Here is a 13,390-nt window from a genome sequence, read left to right on the forward strand (position 1 = left end):
AAGGAACTAAAGTCTGTAAAAGGTTTAGCCTAATGCCTGACCCACCATAAATGTGGTAGCTTTCTTATTTTTTTTTTTTTAAAGATTTTATTCATTTATTCATGAGAGACACACACACACAGAGAGGCAGAGACACAGGCAGAGGGAGATGCAGACCCCAAGCAAGGAGCCTGATGCAGAACTTGATCCCTGGGCCGAAGGCAGGCACTAAACCACTGAGCCACCCAGGGATTCCCTGTGGTAGCTATTTTATTGTTAGTACTATCTGTGGACCTTTGAGGGCAGGGATCAGATCTTGTTCAATGGCAGCATCTGGCACAGGATGGGTAATCAGGAAATGTTTGTTGAATGACTGAATGAAGTTTAGGGCTGCAGAATCATAGAATGAAGCAGTTAGAAGGGGCTCCGAAGATCAGCAAGGGTAATACCACATCTGACCAGTAGAAAACTTGTCATTCTCTCTCTCTCTCTCTCTCTCACACACACACACACACACACACACACACACACACCAGCAAAAGTGAAGTATTCATACCTGGGGCAATGTTCTGGGCTCTTTCTGTCCCTTCTTCCAGTCAGTCCAAGGTCAAATCTCAAATCACTTTTTCTGCCCCCAGGACTTTAGGAGGGGGAAGGATCCCCCAAATGCAAATCAACACAGATCTTTCTTCTTTTCTTTCCAAAGCTGGAAGATGAGCAGAGGCAAAGTCCCCGTCCATGGAGCTGGCTGGTGGCCCCAGCCTGTCCCCACCCAACCTCAGTGGCAGAGGGAAGCAAAGCGAGAGTGGAGATGACCTGCACAGTCTGGAGCAGTCCCAGAGAAGGGGCACCCAGGCAGAGGAGGAGCTCAGCGGTGAGGGGACAGGTGTGGACTCTCAGGGCCAGACAGCCCCTCCTTCCCCTTCCTCCTAACCCAGGGCTCGAGTTTCAGAAAGGGAGCTCTGCCAAGCATCCCTGAGCTCCTGCAACAGCTCTGATCCAACTCTTAATCCTGTTGCCTGGGGAGTTCCCTTGATCAAGCCCTGACCCAAGTCCCATTGGGGGTTTGGAAACTTGGTCATTGGAGCCAGAGTGTGTATGAGGGTGGGAGGGTGGGTGGCATGGAGCTTCCCAGGCAGGCAGGGCCTCTAATCTTGCTGTTGATTTTGCCTTACTGTTGTTCCTCTTGAGTTCTGGTGCTTTTGAGCTTTGGGGCTTTTGTAGTTATTGGCGACAGGAAATGACATGTGGCTCATTCTATAGCCTGTGGCTTCCATGAAATGCTGTGCTGGAATTCTGCACCTTCCTGCTGAAACCACAAACTCTTAAAGCCAGAGTGTCCCTTCAGGGCGGTTCCCCAACCTGATTGTGCCTCCACATCAGCTCCAGGGGTACTTAAAATATATATACAGATTTCTGCCCCCACCACTTCTGCTACAGAAATTCATGGATAGGGTCCCCCAAAAGCATATTTTTGAAAAGCCCCTGAGGATCAGACATGTTTGGGGACTAGGGATGTAGTCAGAACTGTTAATCCTGCAGGTAAGAAGATGAGTCTAAGAGAGGAAAAGGGAGATCCAGCCCGGGGAACTTCGCAGGACTTAGTTTCCTAATCCTGCATCCTATTTCTCGGAGAAAGAGAACTCTCTGCGGGGAGGTCTGCCATCACCCTACGCCCAAGCCTATATGCACTCCTGTGTCTACACCCATCCTTCCTTTTCCCTCCCTCTTCCCCCTTCCCCTGGCCTGACCAACTGCTCCCACGCAGTCCAGACCCCGCAGTCCAGACCCCGTGTCCTTCTGCCTCATCAAGGACCTCCCTCTGTACATCCAGGCATCCTCTCTCTGCCATATTCAGCTGCTCTTTCCCAACTGGATCCTTCACATGGGGCTCTGAGCATCCTCTGGTCTCTGTCATTACAAGCAAGCCACAGAAAACCCTCTCAATCTGTGGCTGGTGGGTCCTCAGGGTAGAAATGGCCAGACCCTCATTTCCTTATGCTCTGTCACTGGCTGGAGGATGCCTGGGAAGGGACACCTTGGCTCAGATGCTCAGGCCTTGGAAGGTGCTGGAACTGGAGGCTGCCACACTTTCACATTTTTGTACATCAGTGAATTTTTTATATTAAAAGGTTGAGCCAAAGCCCCCAGTGTTTGTATTTTGAAGCCAAGCTTCACTTCTAAAGTGCCTACAGAGTTCTGTAAATGAAAATGCAGCTCTGCACGAGTTTGAAACCGTCATTCCTCTTTATAAAATGGGAATGGCATATGCTGAGGTGGTCAGAAGTCTTAACTTTTCAAATTTTAAATAAAAGACTTTACATATTGAAAAAAAAAAGGCCTTGGAAGCCTTGGAAGCAGGGGGAGGGGCAGAGGGAGAGGGAGAAGCAGACTCCCTGCTTTTTTTTTTTTTTTTGAAAATATAACTAAAGAACATTTATTCATTTTTTTCACTAAGACTTTATCTTGAGGACATAACTAAACTGTCACCAGCCCCCCACCCCAACCTGAAGGGTTAGTACAATGAATGTTATAAAGCAGATATGAACAGTTTGAAGGACTGGAACCAACATTAACTGACAAACAACTTCCATCTAAATTATCATAAAAAAGTTTAAGTAAAAAAAAAAGGGAGGGAGTGGGGGTGATGGGGGTTTCAGATTGAACAAGATCCTTACATTTCATCTAATACATTCAATCCTGACTAGAGTATACCAAAATGGAAACAAGATTACTATAATACAAAACTTCCACTACAGCACGCTGTACACACCTGTGTTCCAAGCCCACCCCCGTCCCCCTGTCTGCGTTCCTCACGGCTTATCAGCAGGTTCTTTCTAGCAGGGAGACCCGAACAGGAGAGCATCTGCTTGTATTCTGCACTGGCCTCCACTAGCCCCTCCTCTGGCTAGTGCCCCGTCCCTCTCCTCTCCATCACAGCCAGACTTCACTAGAGTGCTGCCTGCACACCCAGGTCTGCCTCCTTACTTCTCCCTGAGCTCAGCTTGCTCTGGTCTGCCTTCTGTCCTCACTACTCTACTGAGGCAACTCTTCCTAAGGTCACCAGTGACCTGTGTCATGAGATCCAAGAGAGGATTTTCATTCTTTGTTTTCTTTCTTTTTTTTTTTTTTTTTTAAGATTTTATTTATTTATCTGAGAGAGAGAGAGAGAGAGAGAGAGAGAAAGCACAAGCAGGGGGAGGGGCAGAGGGAGAGGGAGAAGCAGACTCCCTGCTGGGCAAGGACCCCCCACACACACCCCCTGCCTGATGGAGGGGAGGCTCTATCCCAGGACCCTGGGATCATGACCTGAACTGAAGGCAGATGCTTAACTGACTGAGCTCCCCAGGCGCCCCTCATGCAAGCATGTTTAAAGCCTCTGCTCTGGCATGACACATACAGCACCTGCTCATGTTTTATTTTTTAATTTTATTTTTTAAAGACCCATCATGTGACAGGTTCCTTCAGCTACTCTTTTGTTCCTTCAGCTACTTTTTTAAAAAATATTTTTTTTTTTAATTTTTATTTATTTATTTATTTATGATAGTCACAGAGAGAGAGAGAGAGAGAGGCAGAGAGGCAGAGAAGCAGGCTCCATGCACCGGGAGCCCGATGTGGGATTCGATCCCGGGTCTCCAGGATCGCGCCTTGGGCCAAAGGCAGGCGCCAAACCGCTGCGCCACCCAGGGATCCCAAAAATATTTATTTATTCATGAGAGAGACACAGAGAGAGAGAGGCAGAGACACAGGCAGAGGAAGAAGCAGGCTCCATGCAGAAAGCCCAATGTGGGACTCGATCCTGGGACTCCAGGATCATGCCCTGAGCCGAAGCAGATACTCAACCACTGTGCCACCCAGTTATCCCTGGCATCTCTTCTTATAAGGATACTACTCCTATGGGATGAAGGCCCTAACCCTTATGACTATTTAATCTAAATTATCTTCTCAAGGCCCTATTTCCATAAACACTTACATTTGGGGGTGGGGGTTCAGCATGAATTTTGGAGGGATACATTCAGTCCATAACAGACAACCTAAAGGAGAAATGGAGGGATTTTTCATGTTCCTTCCTTAAAGGGTATGACCACAAGCCTTCTCTCTCATGGCTAGAACTTCTCATAGCCACAGCCTAGCTAAGAACTGTATTACTGTACAAGAAGGGAAAGTAACGGGGTACCTGGGGGGCTCAGTCAGTTCAACATCTGACTCTTGATTTCAACTCAGGTCATGATCTCAGGGATTGAGCCCTGTGTTGGGTTCTGTGCTCAGTGGGGAGTCTGCTTGAGATTTCCTCTTCCTTTCCCTCTGACCCTCCTCTCTATCTCTCTCTTTCTCAAATAAATGGAAAAAAAGAAGAGGAAGAAGGAGGAGGAGGAGGAGGAGGAGAAGGAGGGGGAGGAGGAGGAGGAGGAGGAGGAGGAGGGAGAGCAGTCACCAGAGGACAACTACAGTTTCTGTCACTGTCCTCATGTTTATTCAAAGGCAGCTATGCTCACCTCTATGCCACCAACACACATTGTTCTCATATTACTTGATATTCCGGCAGCATTTGATGCTCTATCAGTTATGGTGCTTTTAGGGGGCAAGTAACAGAAAACATAAATCAAAGTTGCTCAAAAGGAGACTTTATCTCACTGAACAAGAAGTCAGAGGTGAGACCATTTCAGGATTGGTTGATTCAGTGGGGTGACATCATCAGGGACCCAGGTGCTTCCCATCTGTCTACTCTGCCATCATCCTCCTCTTGGCTGCCTTCCCTCTTGATTCAAGATGGCGGCCTCAGTTCTGTTATCTCATGCATATGACAAGTTCAGAGCTAGAATATCCCTATCTGTGTCTCGTTTTAAAAGCTGAGAAGAGGGGATCCCTGGATGGCTTAGCAGTTTAGTGCTGCCTTTGGCCCAGGTCATGATCCTGGAGTCCCAGGATTGAGTCCCACATCAGGCTCCCTGCGTGAAGCCTGCTTCTCCCTCTGTCTGTGTCTCTGCTTCTCTCTCTCTCTCTGTGTCTCTCATGAATAAAGAAATAAAATATTCTTAAAAAGAAAAAAAAAAGCTGGGAAGACTTTCCAACAGATATCCCCTTGAATCTTCTCAGCCAGATTCAGTCACGCGCCCACTGCAACATGACTGGCAAGTGGAGGGGAGCCCTAGGCTCAGTCTCCGGCCTCTTCCCTCCTGGGAAGCCTTGAACAAGCTCAAGGTGTACAATTCACTGGTTTTAGTATATTCACAGAAATATGCAACCATCACCATAATCTAATTCTGGGACATTTTCAGCACCCCCCAAAATAAACCCTATACTCATTAGCACTTAATCCCTACTCTCTTTCCCTCCAGCCCTTAGCAACCACTAATTTACTTTCTGCCTCCATGATTTGCCAATTCTGGACATTTCAGATAAATCCAAGCCTGCAATGTGGCTTTTTATGTTGGCTTCTTTCACTTAGCATAGTTTCCAAGATTTATCCACGTTGTACTATGCATCAGTACTTTGTTCCTTTTTATTTATTTATTAAAATATTTCTTTCAGGGATCCCTGGGTGGCGCAGCAGTTTGGCGCCTGCCTTTGGCCCGGGGCGCGATCCTGGAGATCCGGGATCGAATCCCACGTCGGGCTCCCGGTGCATGGAGCCTGCTTCTCCCTCTGCCTGTGTCTCTGCCTCTCTCTCTGTGTGACTATCATAAATGGATAAAAATTTTAAAAAAAATATTTCTTTCACATCATCATTTTTTAAAAGATTTTAAGTAATCTCTACACCCAAAGTGGGACTTGAACTCAGAACTCCGAGACCAAGAGTCGAATGTTCTACCGACTAAGCCAGCCAGCCAGGCACCCCTATATCTTTTTATAGCTCAGTGATATTCTGTTGCATGGATATACTAAATAAATGAATTGATATAGTTCTATCTAGAATATATGAGAAACTCAAAATTCAACTTTAAAAAACCAATTAGACAATGGGCAAGCCATAAAGAGACATTTCACCATAGGGGCTATAGAGATGGTAGACAAGCACATGAAAAGATGAGCTGACCATTACGGAGACACTATTTAAGATCAATATGAGATGGGGCACCTGGGTGGTTCAGTTGGTTAAGTGTCTGATTTTCATCTCAGCTCGTGTCATGACTCAGGATTGTGAGTTCAAGACCCATGCTGGGCTCCATGCTGGGTATGGAGCCTACTTTTAAAAATAAAATCATTATGAAATGTCATCACATACCTATCAGAAGGGTTAAAGTAAAAAGAGTGACAAAACCAAGTGCTAATAACAAGGATGTGGAAAAACTGGATCCCTCATATGTTGCTGGCAAAATGTAAAATGTTCCAGACATTTTGGAAAATAGTTTGGCAGGGTTTTCTAAAAAATGAAGTATACACTTATCATACAGCCTAGCAGTTGTACTCCTCGGCATTTACCTCAGAGAAATGAGAATTTATGTCTGTACAAAAACCTATACATGAATGTTCATAGCAGCTTTATTTGTAATAACCAAAAGCTGGAGACAATCAAAATGTCTTACGATAGGTAAGTGGTTAAACAAGCCATACATGGCACAGCTATTCCACAGAACATTTCTTAGCAACAAAACGGAACTACTATTGATGTAGGCAATAATCTGGATGGATCTCAAGGGCATTATGCTGAGTAAAAAAGGCTAATATCAAAAGGTCACGCACTATATGATTCTATTTATATAGCATCCACGAAATGACAAAATTACGGAAGTGGAAAACAGATTAGTGATGTCCATGGTTTAGAGATCATGGAGGAGTAAGGGGTGGGTGTGGGTAAAGGGGTAGCACGAGAGAGATCTTTGTAATGATAAAATAGTTCTGGGGCTCCTGGGTGGCTCAGTCAGTTGAGTGTCCAACTCTTGGTTTTGGCTCAAGTCGTGATCATAGGGTTCTGGGATAGAGCCCTGTATTGGGCTCCCTGCTCAGCAGAGAGTCTGCTTTTCCCTCTTCTTCTACTCCTTCCCCCACCCACTCATGCACTCACTCACTCACACTCTCTCTCTCAAATAAATAAAAATCTTAATTTTTTTTTTAAATTTTAAAAATAAAAGTGGTACAGGGTGCCTGGCTGGCTCAGTCAGAAGAACATGTGACTCTTGATATTAGGGTTGTATTTTCAAGCCCCACATTAGGTGTAGAGATTACTTAAAATTTTTTTAAAAGATTTTATTTATTTATTCATGAGAGACAGAGAGAGAGAGGTAGAAACACAGGCAGAGGGAGAAGTAGGCTCTCTGCAGGAAGCCCAATGTGGAACTCGATCCTGGGATACTGGGATCATGCCTTGAGTGAAGGTAGATGCTCAACCACTAAGCCATCCAGGTGTCCCGAGATTACTTAAAAATTAAATGAACAGGGACGCCTGGGTGGCTCAGAGGTTGAGCATCTGTCCCACATCGGGCTCTTGCAGGGAGCCTGCTTCTCCCTCTTCCTATGTCTCTACCTCTCTCTCTCTCTCTCTCTCTGTCCCTCATGAATAAATAAATAAAATATTTTTTAAATTAAATATTTTAAAAATGAATAAATAAAGATTAAAGCAACATTTTTAGCACTTCTTGAAATCACCACCTTGAGGTGTGAAAAATGGTTTCCAACAGGTGGCTTTTTTCTGGTATGAGAAGCTGCAGGTGCCCAGGGATTGAATTACTGATAAAATTTCTCAAAATCCTTTGGAAGCAGCTGGGCTTCGCTGGAGTGTAGGAAAATCTGGTGTACAGTCAATGAGTGGATTTCCATTGGGCTCCACATTCTGGAATGCCTCTCCCACGTGGAGCACCTCTTCTGCTCTTGAGCTCCCTGGGAGGGCAGTGACCCTCAGATGCTTCCATGACTCCACTTAGGTCAGTTATGAAAAGATCTCACACTCTTCTAATTTTATTTATTTATTTATTTATTTATTTATTTATTTATTTATTTATAGAGAGTGGGGCTGAAAGAGAGAGTGGAGGGGGAGGGCCAGAGGGAGAAGAAGACTCTCAAGTAGGCTCAGCAATCGGCATGGAGCTTCTAACAACCCTGAGATCATGACCTGAGCTGAAATCAAGTCTCATGCTTAACTGACTGAGCCCTCCAGGCATCCCGACCTCATGCACTTCTAACAGCTTGCTCAATCCCCAGGAAGTTTGTTGCATGAAATCTAACAACAGTGCCCAAATCCCCATTCTTTCTCTGTGTTTGTCTGGGCAAGGTGGGCTGAAGTAGGGATCCGCTGAAACCCATTATTGTGAAATAAAAGTTCCATTGTGAAATGCCTTTGCACTTTTACAAAATGCAGTTTCCACACACACACACAGAACACGTGAAAGCAAAATCCAGAGGACAGAAGAGAAGTGCCACGTGATTCCCCATAGAACCACTGAAGGGTCATTCTTTGATCTTTCCAGAGACAACTGTGGGAAGCACGTTTGGTGAAGCGCTGGTGTTGAAGGAGAGTTTCATAGGGTGAGAAGCAGGGGCCTATTATGTTCATTCAGCACTTTCTTTCACTGCCAAGGCAGAAACATCCCAGGGGAAAGTGCTCTTGCACTGGGCAGCCAATGGCTCAGAGGAAACTTCTGGCAGCAGTGGCCACATTCTGAGAATCAAGCAACCCCTGTTAGCCAGTAGCTACATTTTTCTGATGCAATATTTAACATTTTTGTTTTATTTTTGTGGTAAAATCCATGTTACATAAAATTACCATCTTAATCAGTTTTTAAGTGTACAGTTCCTTAGGGTTAAGTATATCCACGTGATTGTGTGCTCATTTCTAGAACATTTTCATCTTGCAAAATGGAAACTCTATACCCATTAAACAACAGCTCCCTATGCCCCCTTCCTTCCAGCCCTGGGTAATCACCACCCTACTTTCTGTGTCTATGAATTGGACTCCTCCTGGGACCTCATATAAGTGGAATCATACAGTATTTGTCTTTCTGTGACTGGCTTATTTCACTGAGCAGAATGTCCTCAAGGATTAGTCATGTTGTAGCAGGTGTCAGAATGTCCTTCCTTTTTGAAGCTGAATGCTATTCCATTGAATGGATAGATCATATTTTATTTATCCAGTGCACTCATTCTCTGTTCTTTTTCTTCTATCTGGCTATCAGCATCCATTCCATCAGAAAGACTTTTTAACCCTACCTTCAAAATATATACAGTCTAATATGTATAGATTATATGAAGATTATATATTTTATATATATACATATATGTGTGTATATATCCACAACCCAGCCTCTTCCAGTATACTGCCTCCATGCCACTCCATTTGTGTCACACATTTCTCAACAGAGGTGATTTTACCCTAGAAGGGCATTTGGCAACTTACAGAAACATTTCTGGTGGTCAGACCTAGGAGAGGGTACATTTTGGGTTGTCACAACTGGATAGATGCTGCTAAACATCCCACAATATATGGGACAGGTTTCTGTAACAACAAATTATCTGGTCTGAAATGTCAGTAGTGCCTAGCTTAAGAAAACCTGCTCTGATACATACCTTTATCCTGTCTCACTCTGACTGTTGCAGTCCTAACTGGTCTTTGCTTCCATGCTCTTCCCTCCAAATATATTCTCTGTCCAGTGACCAAGTATCCTTTTGAAGGGTAAATCACATTCTGTTATTTATTTAATTTATATTTATTTATATTATTTATTTATTTATATTTATTTACTTATTTTTAAAGATTTTCTTTTTTAAAATTTTATTTATGAGGGCAGCCCCGGTGGCGCAGCGGTTTGGCGCCGCCTGCGGCCTGGGGTGTGATCCTGGAGACCCGGGATTGAGTCCCGCGTCGGGCTCCCTGCATGGAGCCTGCTTCTCCCTCTGCCTGTGTCTCTGCCTCTCTCTCTCTCTCTATGAATAAATAAATAAAATCTTTTAAAAATTATTAAAAAATTTATTTATGAGAGATACACAGAGAGACGCAGAGACACAGGCAGAGGGAGAAGCAGGCTCCCTGCAAGGAGCCCAATGCAGGACTTGATCCCAAGACCCCGGGATCATACCCTGAGCCAAAGGCAGATGTTCAACCACTGAGCCACTTAGCATCCCACTTTATTTATTTTTTTTAAAGATTTATTTATTTTTTTTTAAATTTTTATTTATTTATTAGTCACACAGAGAGAGAGAGAGAGAGAGAAAGGCAGAGACACAGGCAGAGGGAGAAGCAGGCTCCATGCACCGGGAGCCCGATGTGGGATTCGATCCCGGGTCTCCAGGATCGCGCCCTGGGCCAAAGGCAGGCGCTAAACCGCTGCGCCACCCAGGGATCCCAAGATTTATTTATTTTAGAGAGAGAGAGCACACACACATAAGTGGGGGGAGGGCAGAGGGAGAGGGAGAGAGAGAATAGCAAACAGACTCCCCACTGAGTAGAGCCCAACACGGGGCTGGATCCCACAACCCATGAGATCATGACCTGAGCCAAAATCAAGAATCAGATGCTCAACCAACTGAGCCACTCATACACCCCTTTCCAGACATTATATTATATGCATATGTAATCATTTAAAAATATACTTACTAAATGCAATGCAGTATCCTGGATTGGATCCTGGAACAGAAAAAAGGCATTAACAGTAAAAACTGGAAGTATCAAAATAAAGCCTGGAGTTTGGTAGGAAGAGGGGCAGAAGGAGAGGGAGAAGCAGACTCCTGGCTGAGCAGGGAGCCCAACGTGAGGCTAGCTCTCAGGACTCCAGGATCATGACCTGAGCTGAAGGCAGATGCCCAACTAGCTGAGCTACCCAGGTGCCCCAACACTTCTTTATTTTCTAAGGTAATTTTTGAACACTCTGTAATAAAAAAAGCCAAAACATGGTACAAAATGTCTATTTTCCTGAGCTGTAATCAAGGTCACATATTTGCTCATGGGGGCTGTAAGTTTTGTATATCATTTGGCTTTTAATAATGAAGTAGTGAAAAGTTCCCCACACACTTCAGAACTCCTTTTTTTTTGTATTCTTGAATTTCTTTTCACTTCAGTCACTGCACAAAAAAATGTGCCAAATCCCAGCCCATCAGAATATCTCCAGTCTGGCTAAAGTCTGGCCACAGAATGAAGCAGTAGAATCAGCAGCATATGGGTATGTGTGTCTGGCAAATTCCAACTGCCCTACAATTCATGGCTACTCTTATTCCCTATCACATACCAGCTATTTTGTCTTTCTAGGGTGACAGGCAGAAAGGAAAGTTCTATTTAAAAAAAAATTTTTTTTTTTTTTTTTGAGAAATCTCTATAGGTAATGTTGGCTCAAACTCACAACCCTGAGATCAAGAGTTGCATGCTCCATTGACTGAGCCAGCCAGGTGCCCCAGGAAAGTCTTATTTTATTTTATTTTATTTTTTGAGGAAAGTCCTGTTTTAAAAAATATTATTTATTTATTTATTTATTTATTTGAGAGAGAGAGCACGTGCAAGAGAAAGATGGAGAATGGGGGGAGGGGCAGAGGGCGAGAGTCTTCAAGCACACTCCCCACTAAGCATGGACCCTTACAAGCTCCAGGACTCTGAGATCCTGACCTGAGTCAAAATCAAGAGCCGGTCACTCAACCAACTGAGCCACACAGGTGACCTGTAGCTATTTTTATCACTTACAACAGTGTCCTAAAAAGTCACCTCTCTTTAATGGTTTGTGCTTTTTCTCTTTTGAGGGGTGTGTAGGAGGGGTCATGTTTAGCAAATACCCTCCATCTCACTCTGTCTGGGAAGGTTATATTTCCTTTCATAAATTTTAAGGTTTTGTTCCTACACATTCAGCTCTTTAATTTATCTAGAACTCATTCTTATGTATGAAGTAGAAATCTAATTTTTCCCCATATGGATAATCATTGTCACAGCTCCTTTTATTAAGTTGTCCATCTGTCCCCTCTGTCATGTGTCATATTTCACATATGCAAGTGGCTGTTTCTGGGCTCACTCCTCCTTTCCACTGCTGGTGTTTTTCTGTCCTATCAGCACCCCATTTTAATTACTATGGCTCTAGAATATGTCTTCATAGCTGCGAGGGTGTGTCTATCGCATTGTTCTTTTTCTTCAGAAGTCTTGATTTCCTTGATCCTTATTCCTCTGTATAAATTTTATTTTTTATTTTTTTATTTTTCAAAGATTTTATTTATTTATTCATGAGAGACACACAGAGAGAGAGAGAGGGAGAGAGAGAGAGAGAGGTAGAGACACAGGCAGAGGGAGAAGCAGGCTCCATGCAGGAAGCCCGATGTGGGACTTGATCCCGGGACTCTGAGATGGTGCCCTGAGCAGAAGGCAGACGCCCAACCGCTGAGCCACCCAGGCATCTCCTTCTGTATAAATTTTAGAATCAGTTTACACACCTGTTGGATTTTGTAGAGATTATACACACCTGTTGAGATTTTGTAGAGATTATAGGTTAACTTGGAAAATTGAGATTTTTATGATTTTTTATGACATATTTCCCATCCATGAATATGGAATAACTCTCTGTGTACTTAGATATTCTTTGATGACTTTTTTAAAAGATTTTATTTATTTATTCATGAGAGATACAGAGGGGGGGGGGGTGCAGAGACAAAGGCAGAGGGTGAAGCAGGCTCCATGCAGAGAGCCCGATGTGGGACTTGATCCGGGGACTCCAGGATCACACCCTGGGCCGAAGGCGGCGCTAAACCGCTGAGCCACCCAGGCTACCCCGGATGTGGGACTTGATCCTGGATTCCCGGATCATGACCTGAGCTGAAGGCAGGCGCCCAACAGCTGAGCCATCCAGGGGTCCCCCTCCATTACCTTCTAAAATTGCCACCTGCCAACTTGCTTCACCGAGACATCCTGCAGGCCTGGTGCCAAGAACTCAAGCTGAGCACCAAAGGTCAGAAATTAGATGTATATAAGCAAATCTGCAGATATGCTTACCGAATCAAAAGAAGAACATTCCTGTCATTGCAGAGGAGGCCAAGATTCTCACACAGACACAAAGAAGATTGATGTTGGACAGGGGGAAATGTCTCTGGAAAGTCCTGGAACAAAGATACCTTCTGATGGAACCTACCCTCCTGAAGTGGCTGCTCCTCCTGAGATGTCTAATGCTCTCCTGGAGGAGGTTGATACTGTTATGACAACTTCAGCCCTGGATGCCGTGTTTGCCTCCTGGTCCAGAATTGCAGCCAAGGCTGGGAAGATGGAGACAGTGGCATCGCCACAGGAGGCTCATGGTATCCAGTGGTGTGTGGGAGAAGTCTGCCTGCAGACACAGAAGGTTGGGTTCACCTGCAATTTCATGCAGGACAAGCCTGGGTGCCTGAAAAGTGGGGGAGAGTATGAGCCCTCTTCTTGCTCCCTGCTTGTAACTTTCTACCTCCACAGCTGGAGGACAATATGCTGTGCTCCAAATGTGTTCAGAAGAATAAGGTGCTAACGAAAAGCCTTCAATGA

The 13,390-nt window shown here is 44.5% G+C and overlaps 1 pseudogene; it reads left to right on the forward strand.

The window, feature by feature from the left end:
• Positions 1-717: 717 nt before the first annotated feature.
• On the forward strand, positions 718-13,390 carry LOC121487054 (annotated as a pseudogene).

This window comes from Vulpes lagopus, chromosome 3, assembly GCF_018345385.1.
Source record: "Vulpes lagopus strain Blue_001 chromosome 3, ASM1834538v1, whole genome shotgun sequence".
Classification (NCBI taxonomy): Eukaryota; Metazoa; Chordata; class Mammalia; order Carnivora; family Canidae; genus Vulpes; species Vulpes lagopus.